This window comes from Biomphalaria glabrata, chromosome 7, assembly GCF_947242115.1.
Source record: "Biomphalaria glabrata chromosome 7, xgBioGlab47.1, whole genome shotgun sequence".
Lineage (NCBI taxonomy): Eukaryota > Metazoa > Mollusca > Gastropoda > Planorbidae > Biomphalaria > Biomphalaria glabrata.
Window position 1 is genome coordinate 40,314,520 of NC_074717.1, and position 26,947 is coordinate 40,341,466.

The following is a 26,947-nucleotide window of genomic DNA, read 5'->3' on the forward strand; positions in this document are numbered from 1 at the left end:
GCCTATTTCATAGATCTAGAAGTCTTGGAGAAAAGTGGTACAGAATCAGCGATGCTACCGAAGCATGGGACTATTTCATAGATCTAGAAGTCTTGGAGAAAAGTGGTACAGAATCAGCGATGCTACCGAAGCATGGGACTATTTCATAGATCTAGAAGTCTTGGAGAAAAGTGGTACAGAATCAGCGATGCTACCGAAGCATGGGACTATTTCATAGATCTAGAAGTCTTGGAGAAAAGTGGTACAGAATCAGCGATGCTACCGAAGCATACACACTCTCAATCTTACATACATACATTGAAAAACGCCAATACACACTTTGATACACATTAATTCCTCATCAAATACCAAAACAAACAAACACACACCAATAGACACACATAAGCACACCGTGAAACACCAACACACAATAGCACACAAACACACCAGCAGCAAAGAACACCACACACAAGCACAACTACAATCACCACTCACACAAACACAGAATCACTCAGTAAATGTTTTTGTTTTCGATCTAGTGTCCCGACAGTATCACCAGGCCGATGAAAAATGATCCAGAAGATAAGCAGACGACTTCCGGTTGACAGAAATGTTTTTCATGACCTCAATTTGGGAACCACATCGGAAACAATAAAAACAATTGGATGCAAAACTTAACTCGAGTCAAAGACCCAGTCCTATTGGCAAGAAAGTGTTAGTCTTCTATATACTGATACGCGTAGCCGAAAACAGTTGTCTTTATTAATAGAAGATACACTCTTGTAAAATAACAAACAAGAATAGGTATATATAGTGTATATAAAGAATATAAAGTAGTTCTATTATTATAAAAGGTGTATTCTTAACAGATACATTAAAGGTAATTGAAGTGTTTGAATGTTGACACTTTAAAGACGTTTTCAAAAGTTAAAAAAAAAAGTTACAAGTTAATAGAGCGTAGTTTGGAAAATTTGAAAACCAGACTGTGTTAATTTTGAAACAATTTGAAGTGCTTCGAATGAAATGTTTGCAAGACATCAGTCTTGAATAGGTTTGTGTGTTTAAAACAGAAGATATGAACATCTGAATTCGATTGCTAGTTAATAAAACATTGTGGCAAACAATAGAGTGACATTTTATCCGGACGGAGGACTCGTAACCCTAAACCAAAGGCGTCGCTAAGGTTGGTATCTCCCGGAGTGATTAGCTATTGATGTCCCCTCCTCGTATCTAAGACACCTTCTCCAAATAAAATCCCCCAGTATAATCTATCGTTGGTTTATTTTTATTGTTGACATAATACTTAAAGTTCATTACCAACTGCAAAGTGTGCACTGAATCTTTTCTTAAAAATATGTTTTGTCCCTTGATACGTTTCGTCACTTAGTATCACCCCCTGATCGGTGCCAACCGACTTGTTCTACACCCATAGCATCACCTCCCTCTCTAGTGACGCCACTAACTGCAACCGAAATAAGACACTGGGATTCTCTAGCTCAATGGTTCAATGGTTCTAGAACTTTTGACCTATGCGTACCCTTTCTGGAGTTTTCCTAACGCTGAGTACCCCTCGACACCCCCCCCAATGATTTATTTTAATAACAAATCAAAATGTATTTTATTTTGTTGTGGGCCTACATACACAATATAATTATTCTATTACAATTAAGTATTCAATTAGTGAGGTGTTGTTTTTGTGTATATGATTCAGTGACACATCAAACACATTCTAAACAAAAAAAAAATGGAAACATAATCTTTACATCGCCGGAAGTTGTAACATCCCTGATCACTTCCGGATCTTTGTAGAAACTAGTCTTAAAATGTAAAGTAGCACCGTGTCTGAGTTTGTAAAACTTAAATAATAAAAAGGATTTAAAACGTATATATTTATTATAATTCATAAACTAAATATCATAAATATGTATTTTTTAAAAAATCTGTATAGTTTACTGTGTGCAATGGGTACCCCCTTCAAACTCTTCCCTTACTCCTGGGGGTACGCGAATCCCACTTTGAGAAACACTGCTCAAGTTTAAAAATAATTTGGTTGACGCCAGAATAGGATCACAAATTACATTACAAATTACATCACAAATTACATCAGGAATCACATCAGACATAGAAGATGTAGAAATGTATTTGGTTAAAGGTGTTGGGCAGAAGTCAAAATCTCACCACCGCCAGATGGCGCTCCTGTACAGCCCGTTGATCAAATCTTTTGTCCCAGTGGACTGGCACTGAGAGTGTCTGATACATTCGTTTCATTGTACAAGATATCTGAGAACTTTGATGGGAGGACATGAAAGAACATATTGTGAGTGAAGTAGTCCCTTTGGAGGGGAGGGGAGAGGGGGGAACTGAGGATGAAGACATAAATAAAATGATATGGGCGTAGTCTAGATTACATGGGTGTGGTCAGATGAACTCCAGGCGTGGCTTTAAAATGTCTATCAGAATGATGAGCCTATTTAATTTTGTGTTTATCGACTTGCATTATCTTGTCAGTCATCTCCATCAAAACGGGTTTTACAAACTAGGTTTATGAACTAGTTGTTTATAGGTTTTATTGTCACCACAGGCTTGGTTGATTGGGCACACGGAGCATTTGAGGAATTTTTTGTTTTTTTTCTCTCTCATATTTATTATTTAGGCCTCCAGTGTTAATACGGGTCACGCTGACATTTCCAAGTACTCGTGTAAATGTCACACTGACATTCTAATGCCACCCCACGATTCGATCTAATCATAGAGCAAGTAGCCATAGATCATTCTGGAGCCAAACAGTTTTCATTACCCACTGTGAGCAGAAGTTTCTACAGACCGGATAGCATCGCTTCACGGGCAGGATTTGGCCCGCGGGTCGTAGTTTGAGCATCACTAACATACACCATTTTATTTGTTTAATTATATTAATATTTTGACATTAGGAAACGATTTTGTTTAGGTGAGCATGTGTAAGGAAGATAGAAATATATTCTAACAAGTGAGAGAGAAAAAAAAAAGAAAAGGAAAAAAAGAAAGAACGAATGATTTAAAGTAAGAAAGAGAAAAAGAAAGAAAGAAGCAAAAAATAGAAAGGAAAAATCTGATAGAAAGTAAGAAAAAGAAAGCAAGAATTAAAGAGTGAAAGAAAGAAAAAGTAGGAAAAAAAGTTTCCCCTTTCAGACCTTGCCATCTATGGGGCAGATGATGTTAGGGTCATCTGTTTCTATGGCCAACTGTTAACAAACAGGGTGTTATGTGGCCAGCACAAAGACCAACCGCCTTTACTTTCCCCAACTAAAGTTAGAGTTGGGTGGACTCAGGGGGCGCCCTAAAAATCCCGAAATTCAAAAACCCAGTCTTCACCGAGATTCGAACCTAGGACCCCAGTTTCGGAAGCCAAGCGCTTAACCACTCAGTCACCGCAACCCTGAAAAAGTAGAGAAAAAAAAAAGAAGAAAAAGAAAAGAAAGAAAAGGTTGAACGAATTATTTTCAAATATTTTGAATGACCCTCTCGAGAAAAGTTCCGACTCTTCTAAAGGCGCCGCCGCTGATGTAAGAAAAGCGGTAATGAAAAAGAAAAAGAGTCCAATAGAATTAGTGACAGACATCGGAGACGGCACGGGATAAAATTAGAGACCCGGAAAATAGAATTATCGTCAAAACATAAAAGTGATGAGCCAACGAGAGAAAGACAGAAAGGAAATAACCCAAGACGTGGAAGTAGCAGTGGAGTTAGGAATACAAAAAAAAACAACAACACAAGCGAAAAAAACAACAACTCTCTAGTAGAAGAGTTCCCTACATTCTGAGGCTAAGGTTCAACTAACTAGCGCTGCTATCTCGGACCGGCTTTGTGTTGGTTAAAACAATACATTTCAAAATGTTAAACCAATAACGTAATATCGACCTCCTTGACCGCACCCCGACCGCCCATTTCGTTCACTTCTTAACAAAAATGCATGCACATTAATTGCAAGATAAGCTGCAATCCGCGGCCCAAAGTTATTGGAAGATACGCAGCTATCCGCGGCCTAAAGTTATTGGAAGATAGGGTGCTACCTGAGTTTCAGGTTATCGACGGTATTGAAATAACATCAATAATCCAACGCGATAAATTCTAATGTTAGATCGCTCTTGTTTGACATTATTAAGCAAAGAAAAACAAAAGGCATTATTCTGAATAGAAAGATAATCAAGAACATATTTCAACAATGCTGTCAAGTACTGAACTACCAGTTGTTTCCCTTTCAGACCTTGCGGTTTATAGGGCAGATGATGTAAAGATCATCTGTTTCAGTGGCCTACGGTTAACAAGGGTGTCATGTGGCCAGCACAACGACCAACCGCTTTTACTTTCCCCCAACTAATGTCAGGTACCCATTAGAGCTGGGTGGACTCATAGGAGCCCGAAGATCCCGAAATTAGGAATCCCAGTCTTCACCAGGATTCGAAAGCTAAGCGCTTTACCGCTCAGCCACCGCGCCTCATGAACTAGCAGTCGTAGTCTTAATATTTCCAGAGTTGAATCCTGGACTGCTAATACTCTCCTAGTACAGCGTTGGTAATGAAGTCTAGTATCTGTAAGACTTCTGCGGTAAACGACCAAGTTATTTTCTAGTTTTTTAATGGCTTCTTGTTCTAGAGAGAGAGAGAGAGAAAGAGAGTATGTGTGTGTGTGCGTGTGTGTGTGTGTGTGTGAGAGAGAGAGAGAGAGAGAGATAGAGAGAGAGAAATCGGATATACTTCCGGTCTTCCATTTCAGCAGACGATAATTATTTAATGGCTACTTTTACACTTGAGTTCTCCTCTACTGACTAAAAGTAATTTATTACATGTTTTAAAATGTGTATAAATGATACAAAATTCTCTGACGTGGATTCATTCAATCTATTTGCAACAGGAATTTTACAACTGACTTGCTCTTCATTTGACCTTAACGGGAGGGCATTTAAATCACGTGCTAAGAACGTGTACTCTAAATCACGGGCAAATAACTCCCGTAAACCATTCATCCGGTTTCTTCAAGCCCTAACTTAATATAGTTGTTTGGTATAGAAAGCGAATGATTTATAAGCCTTCTACTGGGACAAGTTTGGTATATTGTAAAAAAACAATGTACCTAAAAATCGTGTCCGAAAAAAACTTAGAAAACCTAGAAGTGGATCATTGAAGTACAAGACTACATAGGGAGGGTAAAATTGATCCAAATTAAGTATACACACACACACGCACACACACAGAGAGAGAGAGAGAGAGAGAGAGAGAGAGAGAGAGAGTAAAATAGTGTGACTATGACTTTGGTTACGTTTCTGAAAGATCAGTCAAAGATGAATGTAAAACAAAGTAAAGTTCCCCTTTCAGACCTTGCGATCTATAGGGCAGATGATGTAAAGGTCATCTGTTTCTGTGGCCAACGGTTAACGAGGGTGTCACGTGGCCAGCACAACGACCAACCGCCTTTACTTTCCCCCAACTAATGCCTGGTACCCATTAGAGCTAAGTGGACGCAGGCGCCCTGAAGATCCCGAAATAAAATATCACATCCTAACATGGACTCGAACCCGGGACCCCGAGTCGAAATCCTAGTGCTTTGCCACTCAGCCACGGGGCCTCCGAATGTATAACATACAGATGATTTAATAGCTTACAAGAGACTATTTACAATTCTTCGTAAATACATTTCTAATTTTCAGCTATTTTCGATTCTTCGGGCGTTAGGTCTGTTACGTCTGTTAGGTCATCGTATTTTCCAACACAGAGCACACATATTTATGCTAGGTCATCGAATGTCTAATATGAAACACCCCAGAGTTAGGCTGTTCCATGTCCAAGTTAAACCAAGAACATATGTGTTAGATGATTGATGTCCAACATGAAAAATACAGCCTTGTGTTTGATCATCACTTTCCCACATAGAACATACACATTAGTGCTAAATTGTTGTAAGTCAAACACAAAACATCCACAATCCAGGGTCACATTAACCTTGGCTATCCAGCCGCATAGAGACCTATTTAGTCATTGGATGTCATCAGTTAAAAGTTAACATTGAGTACAAAAGTCAAATTCAAAACATCCACAATCCAGGGTCACATTAACCTTGGTTATCCAGCCTCAAAGAGACCTATTAAGTCATTGGATGTCATCAGTTAAAAGTTAACGTTGAGTACAAAAGTCAAATTCAAAACATCCACAGTCCAGGGTCACAATAACCTTGGTTATCCAGCCTCATAGAGACCTATTCAGCCATTGGATGTCATTCAAAGTTCACGTTGATTACCACTGATGCAGGAAAGAAAACGAAATCAACTCAAGAGGAATAATTGATCAAATGTGGACAGTCCTAGAAAAACGAATACTTGAGTTACCAAACTTGACTATGAAGCCGTGATGACATTGGCGTAGAACCGTAGACTAGAAGCTTCAAAGAAAAGATAGGGTAGATGCGGGGCCCTAAGCGAAACGGATTGCGCGGGGCCCAGTCTGGGTAGGGATAAGCATGATGTCAAAATTAAGATTTCGTATTAGAAAATATATTGGTCTTTGCAATAAATTTTTATTAAATGAAAGCTGATAAAGCCCTTTTTTTTTCTATCACGCGTAGGATTGGCACTCCAAAATGACAAATAAAGACCAAAGTCAGCCGAGATTTATAATAAAGACCAAAGTCAGTTATCTTATCTTATCTTATATGATACAGACGACGTTACTTCAAAAAAGAAGATGATTACGTTCTAAGCGTCATGCATATTAACCACTGACCTAAACTCCGTCAAGTCAGTGGTTTTCCTGGCTAGCTCAGGCAACCCATTCCATGCTCTAATAGCGCTAGGGAAGAAGGAGCTTTTATACAAATTTGTCCTAGCATATGGGACGAGGAATGTGCCTTTATCTTTGTGTCTGAGTATTTTATAAAATTTAGTTTTTGTATTTGAAGATTATGGTTCGCTGTTTTATGTATAATTGCTACTTTACTTTTGAGTCTTCTATCCTGAAGGCTTTCTAAATTTAGTGATTTTACTAAACGTGTTACTCTAGTCAAATGTGACTATTCGTTTGTTATGAATCTCTCTGCTCTATTTTGTGTCTGTTCCAGTTTCTTAATGTTTTCTTGAGTTGAGGGGGTCCCAAACAGAGGATGGATATTCTATTATTGACTAACCAAGGTTAAATAACATTTTAATTGTATGTTCTTATTTGATTTATAGAAATTTCTTCTCATAAACCCTAATGCTTTGTTTGATTTTTTTTTTATAGTTTCATCAATATGGGGATTCCATGACAGTTTTTCATTTATTATAACACCTAGGTATTCTGCGTTTTAGTCTGTGTTACTGGGTTAACATGAATAAAATAAGTGGAATTAATTTGTTTTATTTTTTTTTGTAACTCTTTAATAACTGACATTTTTCTGGGTGGAAAGACATGCTCCAATGTGATTCCCATTTCTGTAACTCATCTAATTCTCTTTGTAAGATTTCTGTATCTTGTGTTGTTTTTGTTGTTCTATATATTATGCAATCGTTTGCAAATAATCTGACTTTTGTTCCTGAACTAATGCAATTTTGTAAATCATTTATGTCAATTAAAAATAGTAGTGGACCTGAGACTGTTCCTGTTCCGAGTTTACTGTTATCGGTGTTGATTTAGAGCCATTTATTATTACAGTTTGTTCTCTCCCTATCAGAAAATGTTTAATCCACTGATGCAATGGACCATTAATGCCGAAATATTTTAGTTTTTTAAGCAAACTATGGTGGTGAACTTTGTCCAGATTTATTATAAAGACCAAAGTCAGTTAGCCCAGATTTATTAGAAAGACCAAAGTCAGTTAGCCCAGCCCAGATTTATTATTTTAAAATGTCAGCAAAGTCTGGATTCAATAGAGGAATGGGAAAACTAGAAAGATACTTTAGGATACAAGTAAGAAAAATAACATCCGCTCTTTTGTGAAGATGCAATCAGGCCTCATAACAAAACCGAGACTAGAGCCAAATACAAGAGTGGGTCAAATACAGGAGTAGCCCTAGATACAAACATATGTCAAAAAGAAACCCAAATATAAAAGTAGACACATACATATGTGTCAAAAAAAAAAAAGAAAGCCACATATATCATACGTTTCATGAAGAATGTCAAATATAATAGACGCATACATGCGCCAAGTGATTGCTATGTAAGATAAGATAACTTTTATTGATCCAATCAAATGGAAATTCGGTTTGACTACAATTGACGACCTCAGCGTAACTACAGTACAATAGCAATATAGATGCACAATATAGATGCACATACGAACGACATTCACACACGAAAAACACATACACACTCATTACCAGCGGTTTTTAAATAGACTTCTATGTACTTGTCGATGACGACAGAATGTTAATTTTTAATGTTGGTCATCCAGGGTCTATTATTACTGAATGTTTTAATTTTCTTCTTTGGTACAATCATTTTTTCAAAGAACTGGATGTACGAGTTAACAGTTGTGGTAAGTTCATCTGTCTGGACAGTTCTTTACAAACATGTCCCAATCTGTTTGCGCCAGACAACTTCTGTAGCTGCAAAACAGCGTCGCCAGACCATAACAGGATGGACTGTATATTTCCAAGACAATAGCTGTCTTTTTCGTGCTAACATTTTGATTATATCAATTGTCTCATAGAATGTAATCGTACATTTATTTTTCACTGAATTAAAATAATAAATGTCATTGTAGTTCTTATCTTCTTATCTTATATAATACAGACGTTACTTCAAAAAAAGATGATTACTCATATGCGTCATGCATTCAATTATGCATGTTAACCAATGACTTAAATTCTGCCAAGTCACTGGTTTTCCTGGCTAGCTCAGACAACCCATTACATGCTCTAATAGCACTAGGAAAGAATTTGTACAAGTTTGTCATAGCATATGGGATGAGGAATGTGCCTCTATCTTTGTGTCTTTCTGAGTATTTTATTAAATTATCTTTTTGTATTTGAAGATTATGGTTCTAGAAAGTTTGTTTATTATAACATAGTTATAATAACAAACAAAAAAAAAACATAATAATAATCTTTAAGCTTTCTGGGACAATCTCGATTAGGAATAATGTTTAATAAACTTAGAAATAGAAAAACAAAATACTTTGACAAGAAAATGCCATTGAAACATCGAACTAATTCATGATCACATTGAACATGTGCTGTTTTTCTTTTAATTCATCTAGCTGTAGGCGATTTAAGGTTTGTTGGTTTAGTCTTTTTTTGTCCACCTTGTGTATTTTATTAATGCAAATGGGAGTTAGAAAACCTAATTGTGTTTTAGTTTCTATGGGAGCTAGTCTGATGTATTTATTATTTATTCCTTTCAAGGGATTTTTTTAATGAAAATCCTTTTTCCCCTTTGATTGAAAGCTTTGAAAGGAAGTATGATTGTTTAATCAATCATTAAGATACACGGAACAAACGAACACACACTAAGATTAATAATCTGAATTCTGTCTTCAGAAGGGCTACAAGCAGACTCTTCGGAGTATGTTAGTATAGACCAGTGATCCGCAATCTTACTTTTTCCTGCGGGCCATTTTAATTTCCGACACTCGTGTCGCTGGCCACATTAATGAAATGATACAGAAACGAACTTTAAATTAACCTGAAACTATTAGAAAGTAGAAACCTGTGGTTCTAGTACACGTAGTTTAACAATCTTTTATTCGCGGCTTAAACCAAGAATGCCGTTTATATGTTGTTCTTTATATTTAAACAGCCACACTTTCTTTATGGAACAATCATGTTGGCTTTTTATAACGTTCCGTCAACAAGTAAAGATCCGTTCACTTTTACTTGTAGATTCTACATTCAGTCCCATCTCAATAAACACACACAACTTAAAGGCCATGGTACAAATCCATAAGAGAAACAAAAATAGAGCCCTAACGTAGGTAAAGATACATTTTTTTCAATCACTTTAAACACGTTTCGTCGGGCCGGATGGAACAACGTTGCGGGTCGGATCTGACCCGAGGGTCGTATTTTGGAACATCACTGGCAAAGACGGTAAGAATGGAGTGGACAGGGGTGTGTATGTGTGTGAATGTGGTGGATAGGAGTGTGTGTGTGTGTGAATGGATGGATAAGAAAGAGGTGGGCAGGAGAGTGTGTTATGAGAGGATAAAATAGCTTCACGCTCTTCCTCTTCAAAATCGTATCATTAAGAAACAGACTTGTCGTTGCAGCATGGGGTATAGGGGGCCTAATAGCAAGGCGCATCCATTGATGATAATGGCGTTATTAGAGCATGCAATGGGTTGCCTGAGCTAGCCAGGAAAACCAGTGACTTGGCAGAATTCAAGTCATTGGTTAACATGCATGACTAAATGCATGACGCGTAGGACGTAATCATCTTCTTTTTTTGAAGTAACGTCTGTATAATATAAGATAAGATAAAATAAGGCGCATCCATTTATGATATTAGCAAGACGCGCATCCATTGATGATAATAGCAAGGCGCATCCATTGATGATAATAGCATGAACAAACAGAAAGGATGTCGACATATGTGGATGCATGTGAAGTGAATGGAGACGTCAGGTCTGGAGGCGCTATCTGCTTACACGCAAATCATAATAATAGGAAGGAGCATCCATTTTGTGACGTCAGCATTGACCAATTTAAAAGGGCTAAAATTGATGCAAGAGGAACTGAAAGTGTGTGGAAGTTGTGGAAATATCCATCTGGGACATACGATCAAGGGTTCTTAAAAAAATTTACACAGATAAATCATTTTATATACACATATGAAAACACAGCCACACAATATCTTATTAGTTGTTGCTATTTTAATCGATATGTACTTTTTTATATTGCAGGTAAGTGGACGACTACAAAATAGAAGTGACCTGGCCAATGCGGACTGAGGGGTGAGATTAGAGGTAGCTAATAAGTCAGTGTGTGTGTGGTCATTTTTATAGCCTATAACTTTTTGTGTATGGTATTTCTTTCGTTCAGTCACTTACAGCAGCTCAAATGAGAAACTCTTAGAGTACTCTAGACTCATTATTGATCAACTTAAAGGAACTAACTTTAGTATTAATGCCCTTATTACAATTCCTCCCAATAGCTTGAAAATTCTTCATGGGTTAAAAAAAATAATAATATAAAAAAAAAAAGACCTGGCTGGTTGGGTGGACACGGATTTCGAAAACGGCTCTAACAATTTTCCTAGGAATTTGACAGTTTAGGTATATGTATCTATGGTGAAAAAAATTACTAGCTAATTGGCCACACAGGAAAAAAAAACAATGGTTTTACAGTTATAGTTTTTCAAAATGTAATCATCTTAAAATTTAATTTGGTCTAGAGATGTAGCCTATACGATGTATATCTTGAGCACACATAAGCGGAAATTCCCGGACACATTCACTATTTAAATAAGCAAATAAACGTTCAATAATACTTTGTGCACACATTAGCACTGCACTACGGGATGGATATGGCCCGCAGGTCGTAGTTTGGGCATCACTGCTTGAACTAAAAACGAATCCCCTGAAAATATCTTCTGTAGATTAATGCGAAACAACAAGCACATAATTTGTATTCCCTACATTAGAGAACTACTAGACTTTAATATTATAACCTTCGAGTTAAGTTCTGACATCCTACCAGGCTAGCTGAATTAAGAGACTCTTTCATTGTGATTGTCTCCCCTTTTCCATCAGCTCTCCTGTTCTCAGAAATCTACTAGAGTGGATCGATTAAGCAGCCCCCCTCTCCGTACTTTCTCTAGATACCCCACCCTCTTGTTTCTTTCTCTACACCATACCTTGTCTTATTGAGTTAGATATGAAGTTCTGGAAATGTCAATACTCCTAGATATCACCAGGGCTCCTTTACAAGTAAAGTTTTTATGTACTGGTATCTCTGGTGCTCACGGTGAAGAAATGTTCGTCTGTTTGAAATTCCATTTGCTAAAATAATCATTTCAAGCTGTGTTGCTTAATAATGGGCAGTGGCGTTGCTAAGATGGAAGAAAGGTGAAAATCCCCCGGGCTCTCCTAGAGAGGGTCCCCCAAATGAGTGTCCGAAATGTGTTTTTACATTAAATATTACCCCATTATCTCGTGTCATGAAGTTGAATGTCAAAATGCAGGGGCACCTAAAGAGGTAACCCCCCGGACCCCAAATCTCTAGCTACGCCACTGATAATGGACCTATTTGAGAAAAACGTTTTATATTTCATACATATTTTTTTACTATTTTTTTAAGTGGTCGAGGTGGGTGAGTGCGCTTGGATTCCGCTTGGTCTCGGGTACGAATCTCTGTAAAGGCAGACATTTTGAACTTAGGACGCCCCTGAGTACCCCAAATTCTTATAGGTACCAGATATTAGTTGGGAAAAGTAATGGCGAATGGTCGTTGTGCTGGCCACATAACACCCTCTTTAACCGCCGGTCATAGAAACAGATGACCCTTACACCATCTGCCCTATAGATCTGAAAGAAAAACCTAACTTTTTTTTTCAATGTTTTACACGACACAATCAGTTGAATGAATTATACTCATTATGTAAAGCCTTTTTTTTTCCGGTTTGATAGAAAACAAAATTGTAACAAATCGTTGTGTCTCCTCTGTGCTTTGAATAGCCGTGAGAGAGCATTGCCCTGTAAGTGCCCGGATGAGACATTATTGATAATTACAGTCAACCTATTTTCAACATCTAACTACAGTCTGTGGAGGAGACAACTCATCAAGCACCAATAGAGAAAAGACGCAGAAGGGGGCTGTACTTCAACATCTAACTACAGTCTGTGGGGGAGACAACCCATCAAGCACCAATAGAGAAAACAAAAGACTCAGAAGGGGACTGTACTTCAACATCTAACTACAGTCTGTGGGGGAGACAACCCATCAAGCACCAATAGAGAAAAGACGCAGAAGGGGGCTGTACTTCAACATCTAACTACAGTCTGTGGGGGAGACAACCCATCAAGCACCAATAGAGAAAACAAAAGACTCAGAAGGGGACTGTACTTCAACATCTAACTACAGTCTGTGGGGGAGACAACCCATCAAGCACCAATAGAGAAAAGACGCAGAAGGGGGCTGTACTTCAACATCTAACTACAGTCTGTGGGGGAGACAACCCATCAAGCACCAATAGAGAAAACAAAAGACTCAGAAGGGGACTGTACTTCAACATCTAACTACAGTCTGTGGGGGAGACAACCCATCAAGCACCAATAGAGAAAAGACGCAGAAGGGGGCTGTACTTCAACATCTAACTACAGTCTGTGGGGGAGACAACCCATCAAGCACCAATAGAGAAAACAAAAGACTCAGAAGGGGACTGTACTTCAACATCTAACTACAGTCTGTGGGGGAGACAACCCATCAAGCACCAATAGAGAAAAGACGCAGAAGGGGGCTGTACTTCAACATCTAACTACAGTCTGTGGGGGAGACAACCCATCAAGCACCAATAGAGAAAACAAAGGACGCAGAAGGGGGCTGTACTTCAACATCTAACTACAGTCTGTGGGGGAGACAACCAATCAAGCACCAATAGAGAAAACAAAAGACTCAGAAGGGGACTGTACTGGACATAGAATGCAAAGTAAATTGGAAAATATTACAAAACGAGCTCTGGACTGGAACCCACGGGAAAATAGAAAGGCTGGGAGACCACGGAGATCAGTGGAACAGGAAGCAAAGACGGCAGGACGGACATGGACCCAAAGACGGCAGGACGGACATGGACCCAAAGACGGCAGGATGGACATGGACCCAAAGAAGGCAGGATGGACATGGACCCAAAGACGGCAATGGGCCAGAGACTGATGACGTAGTATTGTTGCGGACCTATGCTCCACTGAAAATCAAAAAGCATTAAGAGAGATCAAGTATTTTCACAGTGTGCGGAGTGTGTATGTTATGTAAAAACTGTTAAGTATCCAAGTATTCTTCATTCGTGGACATTTTATAGCTTGGTCTCTTCTTGAATATTCCCCCCTAGCCAAGAGTATTTAGTCTGATCCTTAAGCAGACGTTTACTAGCTTTGCCATTTTACTTTTTTTTTTCTCTTAATAGATAATGAACTGAGGCAGCCGGGAAAACCAGTGACTTGGCAGAATTTAAGTCATTGGTTAACATGCATGGCTAGATGCATAACGCGTAGGACGTAATCATCTTCTTTTTTGAAGTATCGTCTATATTATATAAGATAAGATAAGGAACTAAAGATGTTTGACCCAAGAATCAAGAACTTTAAAGACTGTCAAAATTAAAGGGAACTAAATGCAGTGATGACAAGCAAACTTTGTAATATTGTGTACTCACACTGATAGTTGGAATACAATGTGAGATAGACGTCAATACAAAATAAGATTCACGTCCGTGGTTACTACGACCTAGGACGTAACATTATTTTCTGTTGGGACGTTTGTAAATAATGATAAGAAAAACAAGCAAAATAAAAAAAATCCTTTGTTAAAAAAAACTATGCTTATCTAAAAGGGGAAGAACACGTTCTTAAAACTCTATCTACAAATAATATACAAGCTATTTCCCTTATTCGATATCAAACAAAGTAATTTATTACAAATAATTAATTGACTAATTGAGTATTTATGTTTATGATTCATGTTTTGTTAGTTACAATAAATAATTGTTTTAAGTATCAACTTGATTGGAGAATGCGTTAACAATTGTTTAAGGGGACTAAACCCAACAAATTTAGCAACATATGTGAATACTGAAGTATTAGTTTCCCTTGTTGCTATTAAACAAAATATTGAATTACCAGTAATTAATTTTCTAATATTTTTTTTTTTATTGATTCATGTCTTGCCTATGTCAATGAATAATTGTGCGAAGTTTCAGCTTGATCCGAGAATGGGTGTGGGAGAAATAACTTGTACGCACTTTTTTTACCAGACAGACATTTGAGTTGATAATAAGCTTTGTTACAAGAAGCAATTTCAATTTAAAATGTCATTAATTAAAGTCGCCAACCATGAGTGTAAAAAGAGCGGCGGGGGGGGGGGGAATTATATCACATATACCTCCTCAAGCATTACTTAGAGCGGTCTCCAAGCGACGCCCCACAAGATTTGATGGCAATAGCAGTGGCAGATGAAGTAAAGAACTCAGAGAACTTGTACACTATCCGAACGTCACCGTTTGTCCACAGACGCCAGCCAAACCATTGAAGTCAAGTCCTTATTGTCTGAATTCTATAAGGTTATGTCCCACATTCCATAATGAAACTAACATTGTAATGAAAAATGACCCAACGCAGAGTTTGTCCGGGGGGGGGGGGTGAGAAGAGATTGACTTTGCGCGCATTAAAAGAAAAAAACAATGTTTGTATTTCTTTCCCTTCACAGCAAACAAACAAACAGTAATGCATCATGGGAAGGATCTTCTCTCCTTTACTTTACTGAGTTGTAATTTACTTTCTGCTAAGTTTTAGTTGTAAGACTTTACATTCTATGTGGCTAGAATCCAACGAAACACGGGAACCTTAGCAGCACTCGCATTCACCACCATCTGCTTCATACACATCAACACCATCTGCTTCATACACATCACCACCATCTACATCATACACATCACCACCATCTGCTTCATACACATCACCACCATCTGCTTCATACACATCACCACCATCTGCTTCATACACATCACCACCATCTGCTTCATACACATCACCACCATCTGCTTCATACACATCACCACCATCTGCTTTATACACATCACCACCATCTGCTTCATACACATCACCACCATCTGCTTCATACACATCACCACCATCTGTTTAATACACATCACCACCATCTGCTTTATACACATCACAACCATCTTCTTCATACACATCACCACCATCTGCTTCATACACATCACCACCATCTGCTTCATACACATCACCACCATCTGCTTCATACACATCACCACCATCTACTTTATACACATTACCACCATCTGCTTCATGCACATCACCACCATCTACTTCATGCACATCACCACCATCTGCTTCATACACATCACCACCATCTACTTTATACACATCACCACCATCTACTTTATACACATCACCACCATCTGCTTCATACACATCACCACCATCTGCTTCATACATATCACCACCATCTGCTTCATACACATCACCACCATCTGCTTCATACACATCACCACCATCTACTTTATACACATCACCACCATCTGCTTCATACACATCACCACCATCTACTTTATACACATCACCACCATCTGCTTTATACACATCACCACCATCTACTTCACACACATCACCACCATCTGCTTCATACACATCACCACCATCTACTTCATACACATCACCACCATCTGCTTCATTTAATTAAAGAAGTTTGAAATACGAAATCTTTTTCATTAATCTAAACTGTGCATACTTAAGTTCAAACAAGACGTCAGAATGAGGCAAACTTGAGAACAAATAATGTACATGAGAATACACATATCACTCATTGAAGGAAAGGAGAATGCCATTGGGTAGATTAATGATAATGCTTTATTGTATTTACAAAAAAAAAAATAATATGGATTTAGTCCGGTGTTCGTTTTTTTAAGTCAACATGTCCGAAGCGTGATTTAAGTTCATTATCATCAATTTTCCTTTTGCTCACACAGAATATGAACTAAGAATTTTTATAGAACCCTCTCGTTCTAATTTCGATATTATTTTTTTTTTTGGGGGGGGGGGGGGAGACTAAAGTCCTAATGTCGATGTTTTGTTGTAAACTTGTTTTTATAAGCTCAGCCCATGTTGTGAAACAAATGATGCATGTTATTATTGTTAATAGAGTTTTGGGGACTTGGGACCTGGTTCAGGGGAACTTAATCCAAACTAATGGAGTGCTGAGGTATGGAGTTATCCCAGATTATTAGAGCTGAATTTCTGAACAGCGGTGTGAGCTACTGAGAGAGTTGAGAGGCGGCGACGAAGTCGGGAACATTGAAGCTGCAACACTTGGTCTGGCCGTGTGAGCCACAGGGTACGGTCTTATGTTGCGTGCGTGCGTTCTGAGAGAGAGAGAGAAGAGAGATAGAGAGAGAAGAGAGAGGATTTGGAAAGCCCCCCCCCCCCCCAAAAAAAAAAAAGACTAGTTGCTGGTTGTCTCACAAAGCAAGTCCCCATTTCTTACAGAAGGAGTTATTTATGCGATAAGCAAAGCATTTTAGTGAATGTCAATAATCTATCTGATTTATCATGTCTCACGCTGCTCCTAAAGTTCTTGTTAGTTGCTGTAGTTTTGTATCGAATAATTCTGCACGTTTAATGATCTTGAAAACGATGTAAGCGCGACAAAGTCACTCTTTCTTTAAAAATAACATTATTGAGCTAAATGAAATCTCTATATCTGATAATTAATTTTTCGTGTATATTGCAAGTGAAATAAAATAAAAACAAAGACTGAAGTTGAGATGTTGTCAAATTATTATTTTAGAAATCTCTCAAAGCAACCTACTCAGCACCTACAAACTACCATGAAAGGCCGCACTCTGAAAGTGATAAAACACTGCGTTTCAGGGAAGCATCATATCCAATGGCGCATCACTCTTGAGTGTCATAACCAACAAAAGTAAATCTATCAACCCTTTTGGCCTCCTTCAGACGAGAGTGTGTCGGAATGGATCTTGCTGTCTACAGAAATCAGTGCCTAGTCTACTAAGTACGTCTGTTATATTCTTATACTATACAGAAAGCGACCAAGGCGTCTCAAACGCTTTCACCAAATGTACCTGCGTTCCATCATGGGTAAGACCAAATTACAAATAGCCATGTTCTCGTGAATGCTTGTGACTGGTGTGGACAGTGTAGAGGCCATGCTTTCTATTAAGACATCTGCACTAGGCAGGGCACATATTCTGTACAAGAGACTGCAATAGGCAAAATGCAATATTTTTGGCGAACTAAAAGGAGGATGGTTTAATCGAGAGGATGATGGTTTGACATAGGGAAGGATGGTTTAACCGAGGGAAGAATAGTTTAACCGAGCGGAGGATGGTTTGACATAGGGAAGGATGGTTTAACCGAGGGAAGAATAGTTTAACCGAGAGGAGGATGGTTTGACATAGGGAAGGATGGTTTAACCGAGGGAAGAATAGTTTAACCGAGAGGAGGATGGTTTAACCAAGAGGAGGATGACTTAATCGAGAGGAGGATGGTTTAACCAAGAAGAGGGTGGTTTAACAGAGAGTGTTTAGCAAGACTTTAAGTTTGTTGGTTTTATATATATCGGACGATCTTTCAGAAATGATTCCAAACCCCCCTGCTTGACGTCAAGAGATGGAAGCGGTCAGGGTTCAGACACGGGGACAGCCGTCACGACACAAGCAACTTCAAACAGTCCTGTCAGTTAATTATATAATTAACTAATTGTTTAATTTTTGTATTGCTTCTTGTGTAGTCAGGTAAAAGAAATAGGTCTAATTGTGCAAAATTTCAGCTTAATCCGAGATTGGGTGTGGGAGAAATGGCGTGCATGGTAGTCTTATCAGACAGACAGAGTGGATATAAGCTTTGTACAAAAGTGTTTTAATCTCACAACAGGTTGAGTGATTACTGTTTGGTTCGTTTCGTCAAAATTTACCTGTCAAAATTTATCTATTTGTAATGCACAAATTGTAAGACAAATTTCCTTACGGACAATAAAGATTATTATTATTGTTGATTAACATGAATGAATAATAACAAAACTCTAGGTATAAGCCATAGACACCAAATCAGCTGTTTAATCTTACGCCATCTTGGTTGACAACAACAGTTACAAGGGATGTTACTCCCAAACACCGAGTGGTGCAACCTATATAAAACACACATGAACAATTATTATGTTAGAAATGAACGAATAGTCATTCTCTGGCGCTGCCAGGGTCGAGTTTCGCTAAAGAGAAACAAAATTCATCGTAGTCCCTTTAACAGTTTCCACTGAGAAAATTATTATTATTATTATTATTATTGAATCATATAATACTTTCACTTTCTCAACAATAGTCTTATCTTGAAAACAAAGTTTCTCATGGGTGTCACGTGATCTCTGCAAACAGGAAGCGGAAATAAGAACTTCTGTTCAACAGTTTCAAAACGACGCAGCAGAGTTTAGAAGAGAGGAGGTCACCTTAGTTCTTTTAGAATAAACCCAAGCAAGCAACTGCTCCCTACAGAGCGATCAGCCGATGGCTCAGGTGCAGGACACCTTTTACAAAATAAAACACTTGGGACTAGACGATCAAAGTGATGTTTAGTGTTCAGTATCATCAACATGGGAGGGAAAAAGGGGGGCGGTGTTAGTTCTATGCGTGTAACAAAACGTGTTTTAAAAATAGTAACGAAAGTGTAACGTATTGAATAATAGATCTAATCATGTCATAGGAAGTGTGTGAACAACTAGACACGTGTAGGGTTACGGGACCTCTGTGATATTAAGTTTAAATTACGTCATTGTTAGTTGTTGTCATTTGGTGAAACCTACTTGTCAGGAAGTGACGTAATAAAATGAGAGCTTTAATGTCTTCTCGTACCAAAGATCAAGACGTCTGTATGAGTCTAAATTCATTACTGTGTTTATTAACCTACATTCTATTATATTCATTTGTAGATAAAGAACATCCCATAAGCTAGGATAATTGATTAGTAATTAGGATAAGAAATAATTTTATGACATCATATTTGTGCTAACAACGATTTTATGGCTACTATTGACTGACCTAGCAGACGCTAGTTCTCAACCCAAGTATTCAGAAGCTATTCGATACTAAAAATAAGTAATAGCAATGGAATTGAGATGCTACAGAAAGATACTAGGTATCACATACAAAGACCACATCACAAAATAAGAGATGAGAGACAGAATTAGTTTAACGATCGGGCCCCACGATGATCTAACTACTGTCAAAAACAAAACGTAAACAGAAACTCTATAGCCATATTACAAGGTCCTTAGGGCTCGCCAGGACCTTCCTTCAGGGAACGGTACCAGGAAAAAGAAGAAGAGTGAGACAATAAAGCGACCGGAACAACATAATAGAATGGACGGGACTGTCATTGAAAGAGATTGTATCAAAGGCAATAGAGACGAATGGAGTAAGACTGTCAACAAATCTTCTGTGGTGCCCCGACGGTTCAACAGACTAATGGATAGGTGATGGTGAGGATGAAAATAAATAACACACAGCATTGTCAGAACCGAATCAAAACTGTGACCGAATGATTGAAACGCGTAGGTCCTATTTCTCACGCTTGCCAACTTTGAATCAGAGCGAAGACGCCACACTGACTCTCCAAATACAAGATTTACATAAATTATGCTGCTTCAACATGCTAAATCAGTTTCCATCTTGCTGCTTTAATTAGGAACTTACCGCCTGATGCTCAAAGCCTTTTAAATCTGTGCTCGTGTGTGTGTCTGTAATTAGGTAATTAAATGATGAAAACAAAAACCAATATATGTTCAGGTCACAGACCTAGAAAAATATAGACTGGCCAGCGAGACGATTTCTATTGGCTCGTTTTTAATTATATCTATTCCGATTGTGTAAAAACACAATAGCCGTTAAAGAAACTTTACACACAAAAAGGGGGGGGGGATGGAGGGTGATTTTCACTTTTATAAATTGTGGGTTTTTACACAAAAATTTAATCAGTTATTTGTTGTTTGTTTAGTCATTTAGTAGTTAAGTCCCTTTTACGTTTTTAAGCAACAAAATCGAAAAAAAAAAAAAAGAAGAAACATTGAAATGAAGAAATGTGGAAACAAGACAATAGACAATAGACAAAGACAATAGACAAAGACAATAGACAAAGACAATAGACAAAGACAATAGACAAAGACAATAGACAAAGACAATAGACAAAGACAATAGACAAAGACAATAGACAAAGACAATAGACAAAGACAATAGACAAAGACAATAGACAAAGACAATAGACAAAGACAATAGACAAAGACAATAGACAAAGACAATAGACAAAGACACTAGACAAAGACACTAGACAAAGACACTAGACAAAGACACTAGACAAAGACACTAGACAAAGACAATAGACAAAGACAATAGACAAAGACAATAGACAAAGACAATAGACAAAGACAATAGACAAAGACAATAGACAAAGACAATAGACAAAGACAATAGACAAAGACAATAGACAAAGACAATAGACAAAGACAATAGACAAAGACAATAGACAAAGACAATAGACAAAGACAATAGACAAAGACAATAGACAAAGACAATAGACAAAGACAATAGACAAAGACAATAGACAAAGACAATAGACAAAGACTATACACAAAGACTATAGACAAAGACACTAGACAAAGACACTAGACAAAGACAAGGACACCATATAATAAAATCATAGAATCAATGTCGTAAAAAAAATAGTTTGTGCAGTAAAGGAAAGAGCTTTTAGAAATCTGATGTTGCAAAGTGAAGACAAAATGAATTGAGGATTTTGTCAAAACTGCACCCGAACGTCTTGCTACGATAGATGGAAAAGTCCAACAAGTAAATGTATTCATTTTTGAGTAACTCGAATGAAACACTAAAAGGATCAAAGGATAATATTTGGGGTATTCATTATGGTAAGAGAGTCAAAATTGAGACAGCTAAAAAAAAGGCAGGTTGAAGCCTTTACGCCAAGTTTAAGGTAAAACATATGAGTTTTTAAATTAACTGCTTTTAGTTAGCTCTATAATAAGCTTTTGTAACGAAAAATATGTATAGTCGTATTCTGTTTTGATTTGAAAGTCAGCAAATTAACCTAGAACTTTAAAATTGTTTATACCCAGTTTTGATGAGATTGGAAACGTGTAAGACTATGGCATTTCTTTGTATCTACACTTACTATTCTAAAGGCATCGAATTTTAATCATAATATAATTATACTATTTTATGGTTTAGGAGAGAGAAAACAATTTAAAAAAAATAAAGAACATTGATACTTCATACATGCTTTAAAAGAATACAATAAACAAATTAATAAATGCTTTTAAAAAAATCAACAACTTACCAGATGAGAAATGTAGAAGCAGACGGTCATGAAGAGAGATAACAATGAATTATCTTCAGCTAATACCGTCCCTTGCTCCACCAAATTTCATTGTCAAAGTAACGTCTATTAAAATAAGCCTCCTTCAGAAAAAAAACAACAAAATCTGGCCAAGTTACTTCACGTCAGTTATAGATTCCTTCTCAATGTGAAACGAGCATTGTTTCCAGATCTTTACGTCCATCGAACGAGTTCACTATTGAACATCCGCCAAGGAAAGAAACAAAACAAAAAAATCGCGGATCATGATAATATCGCCTGTTTCTGGTAGTGCACTGGCACGATCGTTGTGGAGTCGTGGTGGCAGAACTAAAGCCCGCTGTTTCATTTAATTGTCTCCCCCCCCCCCACTTCTCCTCTCCTGCTAGCCAACAGTAGCGCGCTATTGATATTTCCCCCCAGAGATTTTAAAGTGTGAATATTTAATGTTCTATTCCAAGTTGTCCCAGGGAGCTATACTAATTTCAAGGAGGAAATTAAAATACAATTCATCTTTTAGCGCTGAAGAGGATTATTGTTAAAAAATGTATAAAGTAGGGTAATGTTTTTTTTGGGTATTTTTAAAATGAGTCGTTCTCGTAACAGTAACTTATCTGTGTCACTTAATAACTCTTACTTTAATAAACACAAATGTGTTTGTTATCTTAATGCTTAAATCAGCGTTTTGATCATTGGGTATTTTATTTTAGAGTTTGGGTCTGGATGTGGAGAGTAGCTCGAGAATGGTTTGATTTTTTCAGTCATTTTTTACTTTTTGTCCGGTCGTCCAGCCAAATAGTGAACGCCCATACAGCCTAAATTCGTAACATTATTTTAACTAGTTGATTCCAAAGTAAATGTTTAGTTCGGAAATAAGAAGAAAGAAGTCAGAAGACAGACAGGCAGACGTACAGTCAAAAAAAGAACAAGAAAGACACACACACACATAAAGATAGTGTTATGGTGTCTTTCTGCGTATTTGGATTGGGGGGGGGGGGCAGCGGGTATCGTTAAATGTTACCGTGATCGCTTTTTAAAGGCCTAAAAAAAAACATGTTCGCCCAGGGCCCAAGCCTCCCTTAAGGGGACTTATTTAACTTATACCACCACATCTATCAAGTACGACTTCTTTTCCTTGTTTGAGATAACAAACAAAATAAATAATTAACAATAGTTAATTAACTAGTATTGGTTCTTGTTTTGCCATGTATTAGAAATATTAGTGCTAAATTTCAACTTGCTCAGAGATTAGGTGTGGGAAAAATAGCTCGTGCGGTTTGCGCGCTAGACTGTCGTTTGGATTTATCGATGGTCCCGGGTTCAAACCCTGCCTGCTCCCATCTCCCGTCGTCCTGCCGGAGGTTTGGACTAGGAAGTAAACTATCTTGAACTCTGAAGAAACATCCGAAACATGTAAAACAAACTTTTTACCAGACAAATAGACAGACAGAGTGAGTTGATATAAGCTTTGTAAAAAGCCAATTATCACTTTAAAAATACTCTGCGCAGGCTGGACGCAATACAGTAATTAGCCCACAAATGACTTGTCCCAAATGACTAGTCCCATACGAGTCGATAAAAGGATACCTCTCAAAGTCGCCTGTTGGAATGTCCGCACACTGCATGACAGCAACAAAAGTGAATGCCCTCAACGGAAGTCTGCACTGGTGGCATTAGAGTTGGCTCAGCTAGATGTAGACATAGCTGCCCTCAGTGAGATACGCTTGGCGAGCCAATAGTCGCTGACTGAAAGGTAGATGGCTACACCCTATACTGGTCCGGAAGAGGCCCTGGGGAGCACAGGCAATTGGGGGTGGCCTTTATGGTAAAACAATCTCTTGCCAAGAAACTACTAGATATCCCTGTTGGTCACTCAGACCGACTGATGTCGCTCAGACTACCGTTAGATGTCTCTAGATACGTCACTATTATCAGTGCTTACGCTCCCACGCTGCAGGCAGAGCTTGAAACCAAGGAAAAATTCTATGATGACCTGAGGAGAGCCCTGTGCAAGGTGGAGACAACTGACAAACTTATTATCATGGGTGACTTCAACGCTCGAGTGGGGAACGACTACAGCGCTTGGCCAGGTGTTCTAGGTAGGCATGGTATTGGCAACTGCAACGATAACGGCAGGCTCCTGTTGGAACTCTGCTCTGAAGCAAAGCTTGCGATAACCAACACCTCTTTTAAACAAAAAAGCTGTTTGAAGACCACACGGATGCATCCACGCTCAAAGCACTGTCAAAAGAAGTTTGTTTAAGTTTTATGGAAGTTCAGTAATTAAAAAATAATACGATTGAGTTGGACTAGTTGCTTGGAGCTACAACCCCATTATTGACCCATCAACACATAGGAAGGGGAAAGTTGGCATTAATTCGAGCTGGATCAGCAAATACATTTACATGAATTGACACTGCACCGTGAAGAACGTATCACCCAAGTTCAAAGGTTGACTCTCGCCCCCCCCCATACACACGCACACTTAAACACACCTTGGATTGTAACTCTTACATACTTGAATATCCACACACACGCCATTTATTTATCTTCACTCCACGGTCTCCGCCATTCTCCAAAACACATCTCGACTATCATTGGGTGACTACTAGAGCTAATCAATGGGAGAAAACCAAGGCTGCGAGTGATCGACCATCAAAGAGTGAACATAATTAAAAAAAAAAGATTACTCCCTTTTTTTTTTTAAGATAGACCCGCATGATCTATCGATCTGACAAGCAGTGAGTGCTCTGACACATGGTGAGATAATTCAGCTCTATAAATGAAGGTTTTTTTTTTCATGCCAATAGTTGATATAGTTTTCTAGCCAGGGTGAGCTTAGCTTTCATAAGATTGTACGTGCACTTAGAGGTCATTGAAGAAAATAACAGTATTAATTGTAGGATCTCGCAAAGGAATTTTGAACGCTCTAGTGAACCGTATGGTGAATATTTTAAACAGAAAATAAATGTTTGAATACAAATTTGAGATAAATATTTTTTTTAAAGGTTGATTTCTTGCTGAATATCTAGTTGTTGTTTTTTTTCTTGAGTGTGTTCAACAAACTAAACCTCAGCCTCTTCAAAATGAGGTGATGAAGCCACATCTTGGATAACTTTGAACATACTAAGGACACAAACAAACAAAAAATTAAAAATTAAAAATTGAAACTACAAGTATGAAGTACTATGAAGTGAAACAAAATTTGACCTTCAACTGACTGCGCTTTGACTGACACACAAACACACACACATCACTCTAAATTACACCTTTTTTTTAAAGATAGGCTTATATCAAGTCTGTCTGTCTGTCTGGTAAAAATGTTGACACGTTATTTCTCCTACACCCATCCTCGGATCAAGTTGAAACGTTACACAGTTTTTCAATAGCATAGACAAGACATAAATCAATTTGTGAAAAAATAACCAGTCAATTAATTACTGTTAATTAAGTATTTTGTTTGATACCAACAAAGGAAATTAATTCTTCAGTACTCGAAGACATGGCTAAATATGTAGGGGTTGGTCCTCTTAGATAACTGTACTCCCGCACCCACTCTTGGATCAAGTTGAAAATGTAGACACATATTTATTATACCTAGCAAAACTTGGATCAGTTAAAACTTTATCAATGAGTCAATTATTTATGTGTATCGAATTATTTTGTTTGATATCGAATAAGGGAAGTAACTTTTACATTATTGAGATATAGTTGTAAGAGCTGAGTTCTTCCTCTTAGATAAGCTTTTTATTATAAAGTTTAAAAAAAAAGAATTTCCAAATATTTTGCTTATTTTAACTTTATTTGTGGCATAAAACAAATGTTTACACACAAAGATTGGTTAGAAGGTCTACAGTAAGGAACACGTAGACACACTTAGACACTGAGACAGAGAGACGAGGTTACGAAGTATGACCCACAGCCTAATATAACGAACTAGAGCTAGACTAACTACTTATGGTAACTGCTGCATCATTATGGTATAATGACATCTACCAGATCACGACTACACCAGATCACACGACTACACCAGATCACTACTACACCAGATCACATGACATCTACCAGATCACATGACATCCGCCAGATCACTACTACACCGGATCACATGACATCTACCAGATCACGACCACACCAGATCACGACTACACCAGATCACATGACATCTACCAGATCACGACTACACCAGATCACGACTACACCAGATCACATGACATCTACCAGATCACGACCACAACAGATCACGACTACACCAGATCACATGACATCTACCAGATCACGACCACACCAGATCACAACTACACCAGATCACATGACATCTACCAGATCACGACTACACCAGATCACACGACTACACCAGATCACGACCACACCAGATCACGACTACACCAGATCACGACCACACCAGATCACGACTACACCAGATCACATGACATCTACCAGATCACGACTACACCAGATCACGACTACACCAGATCACATGACATCTACCAGATCACGACCACACCAGATCACAACTACACCAGATCACATGACATCTACCAGATCACGACTAAACCAGATCACACGACTACACCAGATCACGACCACACCAGATCACGACTACACCAGATCACATGACATCTACCAGATCACGACTACACCAGATCACGACCACACCAGATCACGACTGCACCAGATCACGACCACACCAGATCACGACTGCACCAGATCACGACTACACCAGATCACGACCACACCAGATCACGACCACACCAGATCACGACTGCACCAGATCACGACTACACCAGATCACGACCACACCAGATCACGACTACACCAGATCACATGACATCTACCAGATCACGACCACACCAGATCACGACTACACCAGATCACATGACATCTACCAGATCACGACCACACCAGATCACGA

General features: G+C 38.2%; 1 protein-coding gene across 2 annotated transcripts in view; it reads right to left on the bottom strand.

Moving 5' to 3' along the window:
* The window catches only part of LOC106076801 (uncharacterized), an 85,483-nt gene extending 61,763 nt beyond the window's left edge, over nt 1-23,720 (bottom strand). Inside the window, exons 1-2 of one of the 2 annotated variants that reach the window (XM_056035077.1) lie at nt 23,620-23,720; nt 22,015-22,249 (exon numbers count right to left, since the gene is read on the bottom strand). The gene's annotated coding sequence lies outside the window, so the exon portion shown is untranslated. Of the gene's footprint in view, nt 1-22,014; nt 22,362-23,619 lie in introns of those variants that run through there. The other variant, XM_056035076.1, reaches the window with a different exon arrangement.
* Between the last annotated feature and the right edge of the window lie 3,227 nt (nt 23,721-26,947).